Source organism: Miniopterus natalensis, chromosome 10 (genome assembly GCF_054644295.1).
Source record: "Miniopterus natalensis isolate mMinNat1 chromosome 10, mMinNat1.hap1, whole genome shotgun sequence".
Classification (NCBI taxonomy): domain Eukaryota; kingdom Metazoa; phylum Chordata; class Mammalia; order Chiroptera; family Miniopteridae; genus Miniopterus; species Miniopterus natalensis.
In genome coordinates, this window is record NC_142090.1 from 4,161,339 (window position 1) to 4,172,316 (window position 10,978).

Genomic DNA, 10,978 nt, shown 5'->3' on the forward strand with positions numbered 1-10,978 from the left:
AGCCCCTGAGGGAAGGGAGCAACTCCTGGCAGGCGTGGAGGTGGGTGCCCAGGGCATCAGCGCACACAGCTCCCCAGGGAGCCCACAGGGGTGCGAGCAGAGCTCGGGAAAGACTGCAGTTATGAAGGTATCTGATTCAGGCAGGACAGAGCCTGGGGGTATAGCTCAGGGGTAGGGCATTTGACTGCCAGTCAAGAGGTCCTGGGTTCAAATCCAGGTGCCCCTGTGTGATTTGACTTTTTTACTCCAGTGGAAGTATAGCTCCTTGCTACCCCACAGGCCCAGCCTCGTGGGATCTAAATTTCCAACACACGCTAGAGACCTAAGTGTCTCATGATATTCCTCATGCGTTTCATTTTTCCTCCTTGGCCATACTCGCTTGATGGAGGGGTAGGGGAAGTCCGTCCTAGGCTTTCTCTGTGTTTCTCTGGTGCCTGATTATTACCATCCTGATTTTATTTGTTTACACCAAGCTTTCTTCAAAAACAGGATCTGAGGCAGCTTGCCATAAAAGGTGCAATAAAAGTCCCACTGACGGAACAAGTGTAAAAAGGCTTATAGGAGGCAGTCAGAATCATAGAGATGGAAAGAATCATGGGTACCAGGGGCTGGAGGTGGGAGGGTGGGGAGTTATTGATTAATGGGAGCAGAGTTTCAGTTTGGGAAGGTGAGAAATCTCTGGAGATTGATGGTGGTAATGGTTACGCAACATTATGAATTACTTAATACCACTGAACTGTACTCTTCCAAATGTTATGTGTATTTTACCACAGTTTTATTTTATTTATTTATTTAAATATATCTTTATTGATTTCAGAGAGAGGAAGGGAGAGGGAGAGAGAGAGAGATAAACATCAATGATGAGAGAGAGTATTTTATTCCTTTTACAAAAAGCAGAATAGTAGACTGGGTGTCTTAGAACAACAGACATTTATTTCTTACAGTCTGGAGGTTGGAAAGTCCAAGATCAAGGTAGTGGCACATTCTGTGTGTGGTGAGAACCTGCTTCCCTGTTCATAGAAAGATGTCTTCTTGCTGTGACCTCACATGGCCAAAGCAACAGGAGAGCTCTTTTGGGCCTATTTTATAAGGACACTAATTGCATTCATAAGGGGTCCACCCTATCCCCTCATCACCTTCCAAAGGGCCCACCTCAGCATATTGATTTGGGGGTAACACAAACATCCAATCAATAATACATATATGTATGAGCCAGGGAAGGATTTTTTTTAACACAGCCCCCAAATCACAAACTAAAAAAGATAAATTCAATTATGTCAAAATTTAAATTTTTATATGACAAAAAAATTTCTTAAACAAGAGACTCTGAATTTTGCAACATCTATGATGGAGAATGGATTCGCACCCGGATCTGAGCAAGATGAAAGAGTTCTGGAGATCTGTTGCACAGTCATGTGCCTGTGCTCCCACTGCTGAACTGTCCACTTAGAAATGGCTAAGATGGCCCGGCTGGTGTGGTTCAGGGTTTGAGCATCTACCTAGGATCCAAGGGATCGAGGTTCGATTCCCGGTCAGGGCACATGCCCGGGTTGCGGGCTCCATCCCCAGCAGGGGGCGTGCAGGAGGCAGCTGATCAATGACTCTCATCATTGATGTTTCTATCTCTCCTCCCCTCTCTGAAATCAATAAAGATATATTTTTTAAAATGGCTAAAATGATAAATTTTGTTATGTGTTTTTTACTTCAATTAAAAATTTTTTTAATTATTTAAAAAATAAGAGCTCCTATACAGGAAAAAAGAGTTAACCCAACGGAAAAATGGGCAGACAGGTTGAGCAATTCATAGGAGAAGTTATTTTTATAACAAATATACATATGAAAAGATGCTTGATTTTGCTAGAAATCAAGGAAATGAAAATTAATTAAAGCAATTCATTTTCACTCCCCTCCCCAAACTTAGGATAAATTGAGATTTAAATAGATCAAGAGCTGGTGAGAGGAAATGGTATTTTTATTTGCTCACAATGGGAGTATAACTGGTACACTCCCCATGGAGAAAATATTGGCAATAAAAATTGTAAAGTAAATATAAAAATTACGTGGAGCTATAATAGTAAAATTAAAAGTGTGCATACAATTCAGGAATTTCATTTCAGGGTATATCTCCTTGAGAAACTCTAGCATCAGGAGATATGTATAAAGATGTTTTGCAGCATCACTTGCAAAAAACAGAAAACATTCCTAGTATGTCCATTAATAGTGGAAGAGATCAATAAAACTCGTGCACGCCCGTGATGTAATCAAATAAAGCAGTTAAAGGCAGTTTCAGCTGAGAGTCCAAGATAAGATCAGTGCAGGCACCAAAGGCAGGAGCGAGACAGAGGGCCCCGCGGGGATCTCAGTGGGGTCCCGTGGCCAGATTGCTCACCCACCACCGGGGAAAAGAGGGTCAGCGTGTCGGAGATGAGAGCGTTGCTGAGAAACACTCTTCTGGATGGACGGTTGTGAGGACCACTCTTCTGGGGAGGGAGAGCCGGGGTGCCCCCCCCGCACCTTGAGCAGAGGGAAGGGGCTTCACGGAGCCCCCCGGAGGGCTTGGTCACGGGCTGGAGTTGGGGTCTGCAGTGAGGCGTGTCCGGCCCTGCAGGTGGAGGGGGCCAGGCTGCTCTTTGGGATCAGCAGGTCCTACCAGAGCGGTAGGCACACGAGGGTTTCCCGGGCCACGCAGGAGAGGACCGTGTTGGAGCAACGTCGGACTCTGCACAAGAGGATGGGTCCTGGACCCAAACAGAGAGAGGCTGCGACACAGATCTTGGAAAGCCAGGAGACAAGTCCCGAGGAAAGGCCCCGGGAGTAATTTCAGGCATTTGCCAGTCCAGAGAAAGCAAATCCCTCCGTCTACAGTACTCATCCTTGCCTCTCCTCCTTCCTTCCCTCTCTGGGAGTGAATGCCAGGTGGGGGGAGAGACGGACCACGTCCCCCCTCTCTCGCTTCTAGGGAAGGACAGACGTTGGAATCAATTTCAGGGTATTGATTATTACGTGGGACTGGACATTTTGATTCCTGAATTCAGACGGCAGCCACGGGGCTTCCCGTTACCTAAGACTGATCATTAAAGTCACTTGGACAAGAGAAATATTTTTCACCAAGAAGGTTTAAAGGAACAGCAATGAGAGGCAGAGCTGAGACTGCTTTTCTTATTACCTCCTGAGTCCCACAAGTCCAATGTACCAGACGCAAGAGCGACACAGAGCTCTCAGCGCGATGAGGTCAGCCGCAGAACTGAAGACGCAGGACCACTCATGCAGCCTTTTGGTTTTACAGACATGCACAGAACAATACCGAGGATTTGTGTACAGATCCTGAGATATGAACCTGAAAGGATTAAAAAGGGGGATTTGTACTTAGAATATATAAAGATGGATCAAAATTCAACAAAAAGTCCAGTTAGAAAATGGGCCAGAGACACCAACAGACGAAGAATGGATGCAAATCAGCACTTGAAGGAGTGTCGACATCGCTGCCCTTGGGGAAGCGCAAACTGAAAGCTCAAGGAGATGTCACCACACACCTGCCCGCAGGACCGAAATACAAAAGGTGGTCACGTCAGAGGCTGGTGAAGGTGCAGGAGAGATGGTCACTCATGTGTAGCGGTCAGAATGGAAAATGGCACAGCCACCGGAACGCGGTGGCGAGTTCTTACCAAACTCAACACGTGCTTCCTGCGTGTGATGGCTGGTTTTACGTGTTAACTTGACTGGGCCACGTGAAGCTCAGGTATTTGGCCCAACACTACTCTGGGTGTGGCAGTGACGGTGCCATGGTTTTTTTGGTTTGTTTTTTAAATATGTTTTTATGGATTTCAGAGAGAGAAAGGGAGAGGGGGAGAGAGAGAGAAACATCAATGATGAGAGTCATTGATCGGCTGCCTCCTGCACGCCCCCGGCTGGGGATTGAGCTCACATCCGGGGCATGTGCCCTGACCGGGAATTGAACCACAGTCTCCTGGATCCTAGGTCGATGCTCAGCCGCTGAGCCACTTCAGCTGGGCCGTGAGAGTGTTTTTAAATGAGATTAGCTCTGGGGGAGGCCTGTTGCCTCGTCAAGAGGATACATCAAGCAGCCCTGTGAAGAGGCTCGTGTGACAAGGGACTGAAGCCTCCCGCCACAGCCAGTGAGGAACTGAGTCAGTTCCTCCAGCCCCAGTCAAACCTTCAGGGGAGCAGCCCCAGATGACATCTTTTTTTTTAAATATGTTTTTATTGATTTGAGAGAGAGAGAGAAACATCGATGTGAAAGAGAAACATCGACTGGTTGTCTCCCATATGTGCCCTGAGAGGGGGATTGAATCTGCAACCTGAGTATGTGCCCTGACCAGGAATGGATCAGGGCAATCGAACCAGCGGGTTTTTAGTGCGTGGGATAACACTCAGCCGACTGAGCCACACCAGCCAGGACCCCAGCTGACATCTTATCTGCAACCTCATGAGAGACGCTGAACCAGAACCATGCAGCAAAGCCACCCCAGATTCCTGAACCTCTGAAACTGCAAGATATAATAAAGATTTATCATTCGAAGCTGCTAGATTCTGGGGTATTTTGTTATCTAATTCAGAGGCCTTCTGTGAACCAATCCTGACACACCTCCCTTGGAGCCAACCAAGCCTCTGGGCCTCTTGCGGGGAAAGCGCAAGAATGACAGCAATTTGGTGATGAGAGAGAAATCTGAAGAAAAAATTTAGAAGGTTTGTATCATCGGGGATGCGAGGGGATGGCTGAAGAAAGGACAGGAAGGGGAAGTGAGCAGTGAGGGCGGGATACAGGAGACAGAAAGCTGAACGGAAAACTGAAGCTCGGGTGCCTTAAACGGGTGCAGAATGTGGAGGGGAGGTGGGAGAGACGGTCACCTTGGTCCCGCACTGTGGGTCATCTGCAAGGGATTTCTGCCTGGCGGACGTGGCTCAGCGGCTGAGCATCGACCTATGAACCAGGAGGTCACGGTTCGGTTCCCAGTCAGGGCACAGGCCCAGGTTTTGGGGTCAACCCTCAGCAGGAAGAGGCCGCTGACAATGACTCTCACCATTGATGTTTCCATCTCCTCTCCCTCTCCCTTCCTCTCTCTGAAATCAATAAAAACATATTAGAGGGAAAAAAAAAAAAGTGATTTCAACTGAAAAGCAGGCAATGAGCAGTCGGGTCCTTGCTCAGGGAAGACCCGCTTGCCTCTGGGCTTCACCTTCTGCCTGATACAGACTGTGCTGCCTCGGATGGAGCCGGGCGCTTCTAAATATTATTTGTTGCTAAATGTTAAAATCTAGTATAGTGTTTTGCAGATGCAGCAGTAAACAGGATGAGCTGAGCAGAAGTCAACCATATGAAAGTAGCCAACTGCCAAGAAGAAAGCAACTTGGAATTGACAGATACCTCCAGGAGGCAGAGCTTTGGGTGTGAATCCTGGGTCTCCTTGACTTGCTGAAAGGAAACAAAGCTGCCTTGCGACAGCCACGCCTGGCTCTTAAATGGAGCATCCCCCTCGGCCACCCCCTCAGGCTGGGTAACAGAACCTTTCGTGACCTTCCAAGCGGGATCCAACGACGGGTCGGGCCGTTTTGGAAAAGAACAGCAGTTACGGTGTGAGCGGGGCCTGCCCAGTCCAGCAGGACCAGCCGCTGGAGGCTGAGTCAGGGCCATCAGCCTGTGTGTGAGTGGAAGTGTAAAGAACTTTATTAGTTACGCACCATTCCTAATAAGAGGGGGTATAGCTCAGGGGTAGAGCATTTGACTGCAGATCAAGAGGTCCCCGGTTCAAATCCGGGTGCCCCCTTCGAGAATCTCTTTTCCTGTTTGAGCTAAACAGACAAAATCAGTTCTATGGAAACTGTACTCCAGTCGCCTTACAGGAGGAGGCTGGCCAGAGCCTACGAAACGGCGCATCTGTGGCCATCCCTCCTTATTCAGGATCCAGTCAGGTGCTGGGCATGGCCTTGAAAACCAAGGACAAGACCATGTCCATCCCCAGTGCCCTCTTTAAGGGTCTGTTTCCTGGGGCCAATTTCACTATCATTCAGGGGCCAGGCCAGGGACAAAAACTGAGCCAGTTACGGGTGGGAAAGGCGAAGAGATTAAGAAACAGGAAAACACGCCCACACACAAAACCCCTCATAGACACAAACAGTATGGTGATTACCAAAGGGAAAGGAGGTGGGGGGAGGTAGGAGAGGGGAAGGGGTATAAATGGTGATGGAAGGAGACTTGACTTAAGGTGGTGATCACACAAAAGGATACACAGATGATATATTACAGAATTGTATCCCTGAAACCTATATAATTTTATTAACCAATGTCACCCCCAATAAATTAAATTAAAAACAGAGCCCGTTCTTTTAACAGAATTTAATATAAACGATTGTTAACCAGTATGTAAGTTCTTTATAGCTTCTATAACCAAGTGCCACAGCATCGGTGACTTAAACGACAGAAATTCATTGTCTCACAGGAACAAAAAGTTTAGAAAATGTATATCATCATGGACGGGAGGGGATGGCTAAAGAAAAGACGGGGGGGGGCGTGAGCAGTGAGGGGAGGATACACGAGACAAAAAGCTGAAATAACAACTGGAGTGCAGATGCCGTCAAAGGTGCGGGATTCGGAGGGGAGGCAGGGAGGTCTCTTGGTCCTGCGCTGTGGGTCACTTGAAAGTAATCTCAACGGAACAGCGGGTGAAGAACAGGCCGTCCTTGCTCATGAGGCATCAGCTGGCCTCTGGGCTGCATCTCCTGCCTGGTGTACCAAGCCGGGCACAGACGTTGTTGCCTCCAATGGAAACCAGTGACTTTCCGAGCTGGTGCCAAGCAGGGATGGGGCCTTTTTGGAAAATGAGAATGGTTATGGCGTAAGAGGTGCAGGTACAGTTGAGCAGGACTAGCAGCTCTCTGCCGAGTCTGAGTCAACAACTCACGTATGAGTGGAGGTGTAAAGAACTTTATTAACTATGTACCATTTGGAAGAGGGGGTATAGCTCAGGGGTAGAGCATTTGACTGCAGATCAAGAGGTCCCCGGTTCAAATCCGGGTGCCCCCTTCCAGAGTCTCTTTTCCTGTTTGAGCTAAACTGACAAAATCAGTTCTATGCCGGACATTCTCTAGTCTCCTACAGGAGGAGGCTGGCCCGAGCCTATGACATGGCACATCTGTGGCCATCCCTTCTTATTCAGGATCCAGTCAGGCGCCGGGCAGGACCTTGAGGACCAAGACCAAATCCATCCCCAGGGCCCTCTCTGTGTGTGTTCCCTGGAACCAATTTCAGTATCATTCAGAGGCCAGTCCAGAGACAAAAACTAAGCCAGTTATTTTAACCGAATTTTAATATAAATAACTGCTAACCAGTATATCAATTTCCTGTAGCTTCTGTAACAAAGCACCACAAATGGGTGACATAAACAGCAGAAATTCATTTTCTCCGAGTTCTAGACACCAGAGTCTGAAATCAAGGTGTCAGAGGCCTAGGCTCTCTCCGAAGGCTCTAGGGGTCCTTCCTTGGCTCTTTCACCTGCCGGTGCTTGTGGGGAGTCCTTGGCCCTCCTTGGCTTGTCGCTGCATCAGTCCAGTCTCTGCCTCTGTGCTCACATGGCTGTCTTCTTTCTGTGTGTCTCTTCTCTTCTTATGACACCATTCACATTGGATTAAGGGCCCGCACTGCTCCGTGGTGGTCTCATCTTAACTAATTCCGTCTTTGACGACCCTCTCCAAATGAGGACACATTCTGCACACTGGGGGCTAGGAATTCAACATGTCATCTGGGGGACACAATTCAACCCACAACAACCAGGAATTATAAGTGAGAGGGTAGAAAGGGAAGACTCAGTGCCATAGAGGTGGCTTCTGTAGAAGCAGCCACCACTCCAGGGCTGGGGACAGACAGGAGAGGAGAACTTGTTAAATCTTACAGGCTCGGGGAGTGTCTCTGGGGCTCAGGGACTCAGATCCCTAAGCTGCTGTCCCTGGAGAGTCACGACGAAGCTGGGCCTGTGAGCACCAAACTGCACGCGGCAATCACGGTTGCTACTGGATGGGCTGTTGCTGCCAGGTGACAGTGACAGGAACCCGGCGCAGGCAGGCAGGACCAAGTGCTTCTTCCTGCTCCAACCCTCCACCTCCTTCTGGAGCCCTATTGTCAGGACCAGCCGGGAAGCCACCCGGCCAAGGAGGAGCCCGGTTTACCGAGGCACAGGCCAGCATCACAGAGCAGAGCACAGAGAGGTGGACTTGGAGCCTGGAGACCATCGTTTCTTCACACATTTCTCCATCTCTCCCAGCAGCTAAAGGGTTGACGATACAGAGATTCGGGGCACGGGAGAGGTCAGCCTGCGTCCTCACGTGTGGCACAGTGCAGGGCTCTGATCGGTAGCCAGTCATGTGTGTGCTCTCTGTGCGGTGCTCCATGCTTGCTCAGGCCATGGGGCGTCCTGAGTGTTTTCAGATGCTCAGCACAAAACCCACCATCTAGATGTGAGTGTGGATCTTTCCGACTGTGAGGGGATGCTCCCCAGAGGCCTGCCCTCCTCCAGGCACTGAAGGTGGGGAGGTTGTGGGGCTGTGGGAGGAGGGAACCTCTTGCTGCTTCTGATGTGGGCAGATGAGTTAGAAGTAAAGCAGGTCTGACAGCTAAGCCAGGCCATGCGGAAGGGGCATCTGGGGCAGAAGCTCTGGGTGTGGCTGCACAGAGAAAGGGTGTCCATTGGGCCTCCCTGGTGTGGCAAGGGGGTATAGCTCAGGGGTAGAGCATTTGACTGCAGATCAAGAGGTCCCCGGTTCAAATCCGGGTGCCCCCTACCATTTTAGTCACTAAAGGTCATGAAGGGGTTCCAGTGTCCCCTCCTCTTTCTGGATATGATCTGAGTCTTCCTGCAAAGGGGGAAGAAGCTGAGGACGCCCTTCCTGCCCAGAGCAGGGCAGCTCTGCTCAGGTGACGTGTTTGTCCCACTCCTCCGATCCGCCCGCTCTCCCTCACCTGTCCCCATGCTCTCCAATGTGAACTTGATCTCTTGCCTGAGGTTGAGGACTCTGACCTTTGCAGGTGACCAGGGTGGAATGTGGACAAAGGAACAACAGTTGGACTACTGGTCGACTTCTCAATAGTTGCAAAGAAAGTCAGAAGATGGTGCAATGGACACATATGCTGAGAGAAAACAACAGTCAGCTCTGAATTCTATTCCCAGCTAAACTGTTCTTTAAGAACAGACACAAGCTGAGAATTTACCACCAACAAACTCTCACTAAAGAAAAGTTTAAATTTAAATATATACTTTAAAGAAAAATAATCCCACATGGGAGGTCTGAGATACAAGGAGGAAAGTTGAACAAGGAAATTGTAAGATAAGTAAATTTAAAAATCATTGACCTATAACACAATATTAACATCTAATTTACTTTTTTTAAAAGAACTGAAATACTGGTTAACAATAGCATATCAGGAATGGGGTCATAAGAGTGAAAGCATTTATGTAATTTTGAGGAAGATAAAGATAGTTATTAACTTAGACTTTCAAAATTTGCACTCAGAAATTTCTAGGGTATCATTTTAAAGGTTGTGGTTTTACCAAGCTAAAGGCAGTAAGGGAATGCAGGGCCAGTAGTCTTTGCTAAACACTCATTAATTCTAATAATTTATTGATTCTTTTAGATTTTGTATGTATATGATCATATTGTCTAAAAAATGTAAACATTTTATTTCCTTTATCCAACCCTTATACATTTTATTTTCTTACCTTATTACACTGACTAGGACCTCAAGTGTAATGTTGAATAAAGGTGTTGGCAGTAGGTATTGCCTCATTTTTATTTCACGTGCAAAGCTTTCGACATTTCACCTTTAAGTTCATTGTTCGGGATCTTTGAAGGCTAATTTTTTTTAAGGCCAACGTATTTTAGCTTGTAGAAACAATTGCCTTAGACCGATAACCATGTTCAGCAGTTGAAGAGAAAGGATTTTTGAGATTTATCCAAGCTATGAATTCTGAATACTGGTTTCCTTGAGAAAAACTCTTAAGAACTTTTTTCTGATTTATATTTTACTACGTACAAAAAGATTAATGGGATTATTAAATATGCTGCCACAGTATATGGTATATGTGACATTTGGGCACGAACACTCAACCTTCATTTTTTAGGTTTGACAACATAGAGGAATAACGATTCATTCCACTGTTTCCATTTTCCTCACCTGCTGGAAGATTCCTGGGTGCCGCACCCATAGTGAAGCTGACTTTAAGTAATGTTGATGGAATGTACAATCAGTGACGAGAAATGCCTGAAATGATCATTGACTGTGGAACATATAAGGCTGTGAGCAGAAGCATACTATAATTTGTTTACACCTTTTAGTTTTATATTCAGAAAGTTATAGCTTTACAAGATGGTATAGAAAACGACTGGCTGCAAGCAGAAACACTGTCAACCGCTTCTGCCCGTCACAAATTATATGATACGCAATAGATTTTGAAATTACCATGTCAAGTACACATACAAAATATTTAAACAAGATGGAACAGCAGCGATTATTCCTTCAAAGGTTTATAGAACAAAGAAGACCTTAATTTTGTATTTTCCAGAGAATATTACATAGTAAGACTTATTAACAACCAATAGTCGCTTGCCTAGAGAGTGGTTTGTAGGAACCTGCTGAATAAATTGAGGTGTCTTCAAGATTCCTGCTGAAAAGACTTCCCTTTGCTTCTACTCCAGGGAAGATACTACAATTGCTATGCCTCCAAGGAAAGCTAAGATGCAGGTGGGAACTTCAACTCTTGTCTTAACTTGAAAATGAACAGAATTGCTCCATTGTTACATTTCTAGGTCCCAACTTTAAGGACAAATCTTTCTCTCGTGATTGTGGGTAGCGGCAAGGACAGACAAAAATATTAGAAATTGTGAATTTAAAATATGAGTACAGCAATCTTAAATCTACTTCCGAAAATATGTATCATCTTGAAACAGTGCACAAAACTTCAGTCTGTGA

At 46.8% G+C, this 10,978-nt stretch overlaps 3 non-coding genes across 3 annotated transcripts; all 3 read left to right on the plus strand.

Moving 5' to 3' along the window:
• Positions 1 to 5,714: 5,714 nt before the first annotated feature.
• TRNAC-GCA (transfer RNA cysteine (anticodon GCA)) lies at positions 5,715 to 5,786 on the plus strand. Its single transcript has one exon. It is a non-coding gene; the product is annotated as a tRNA-Cys (tRNA).
• A 1,184-nt stretch (positions 5,787 to 6,970) lies between these two features.
• Positions 6,971 to 7,042, plus strand: TRNAC-GCA (transfer RNA cysteine (anticodon GCA)). The gene has a single exon. It is a non-coding gene; the product is annotated as a tRNA-Cys (tRNA).
• Positions 7,043 to 8,720: 1,678 nt separating this feature from the next.
• TRNAC-GCA (transfer RNA cysteine (anticodon GCA)) lies at positions 8,721 to 8,792 on the plus strand. Its single transcript has one exon. It is a non-coding gene; the product is annotated as a tRNA-Cys (tRNA).
• The last annotated feature ends 2,186 nt before the right edge of the window (positions 8,793 to 10,978 follow it).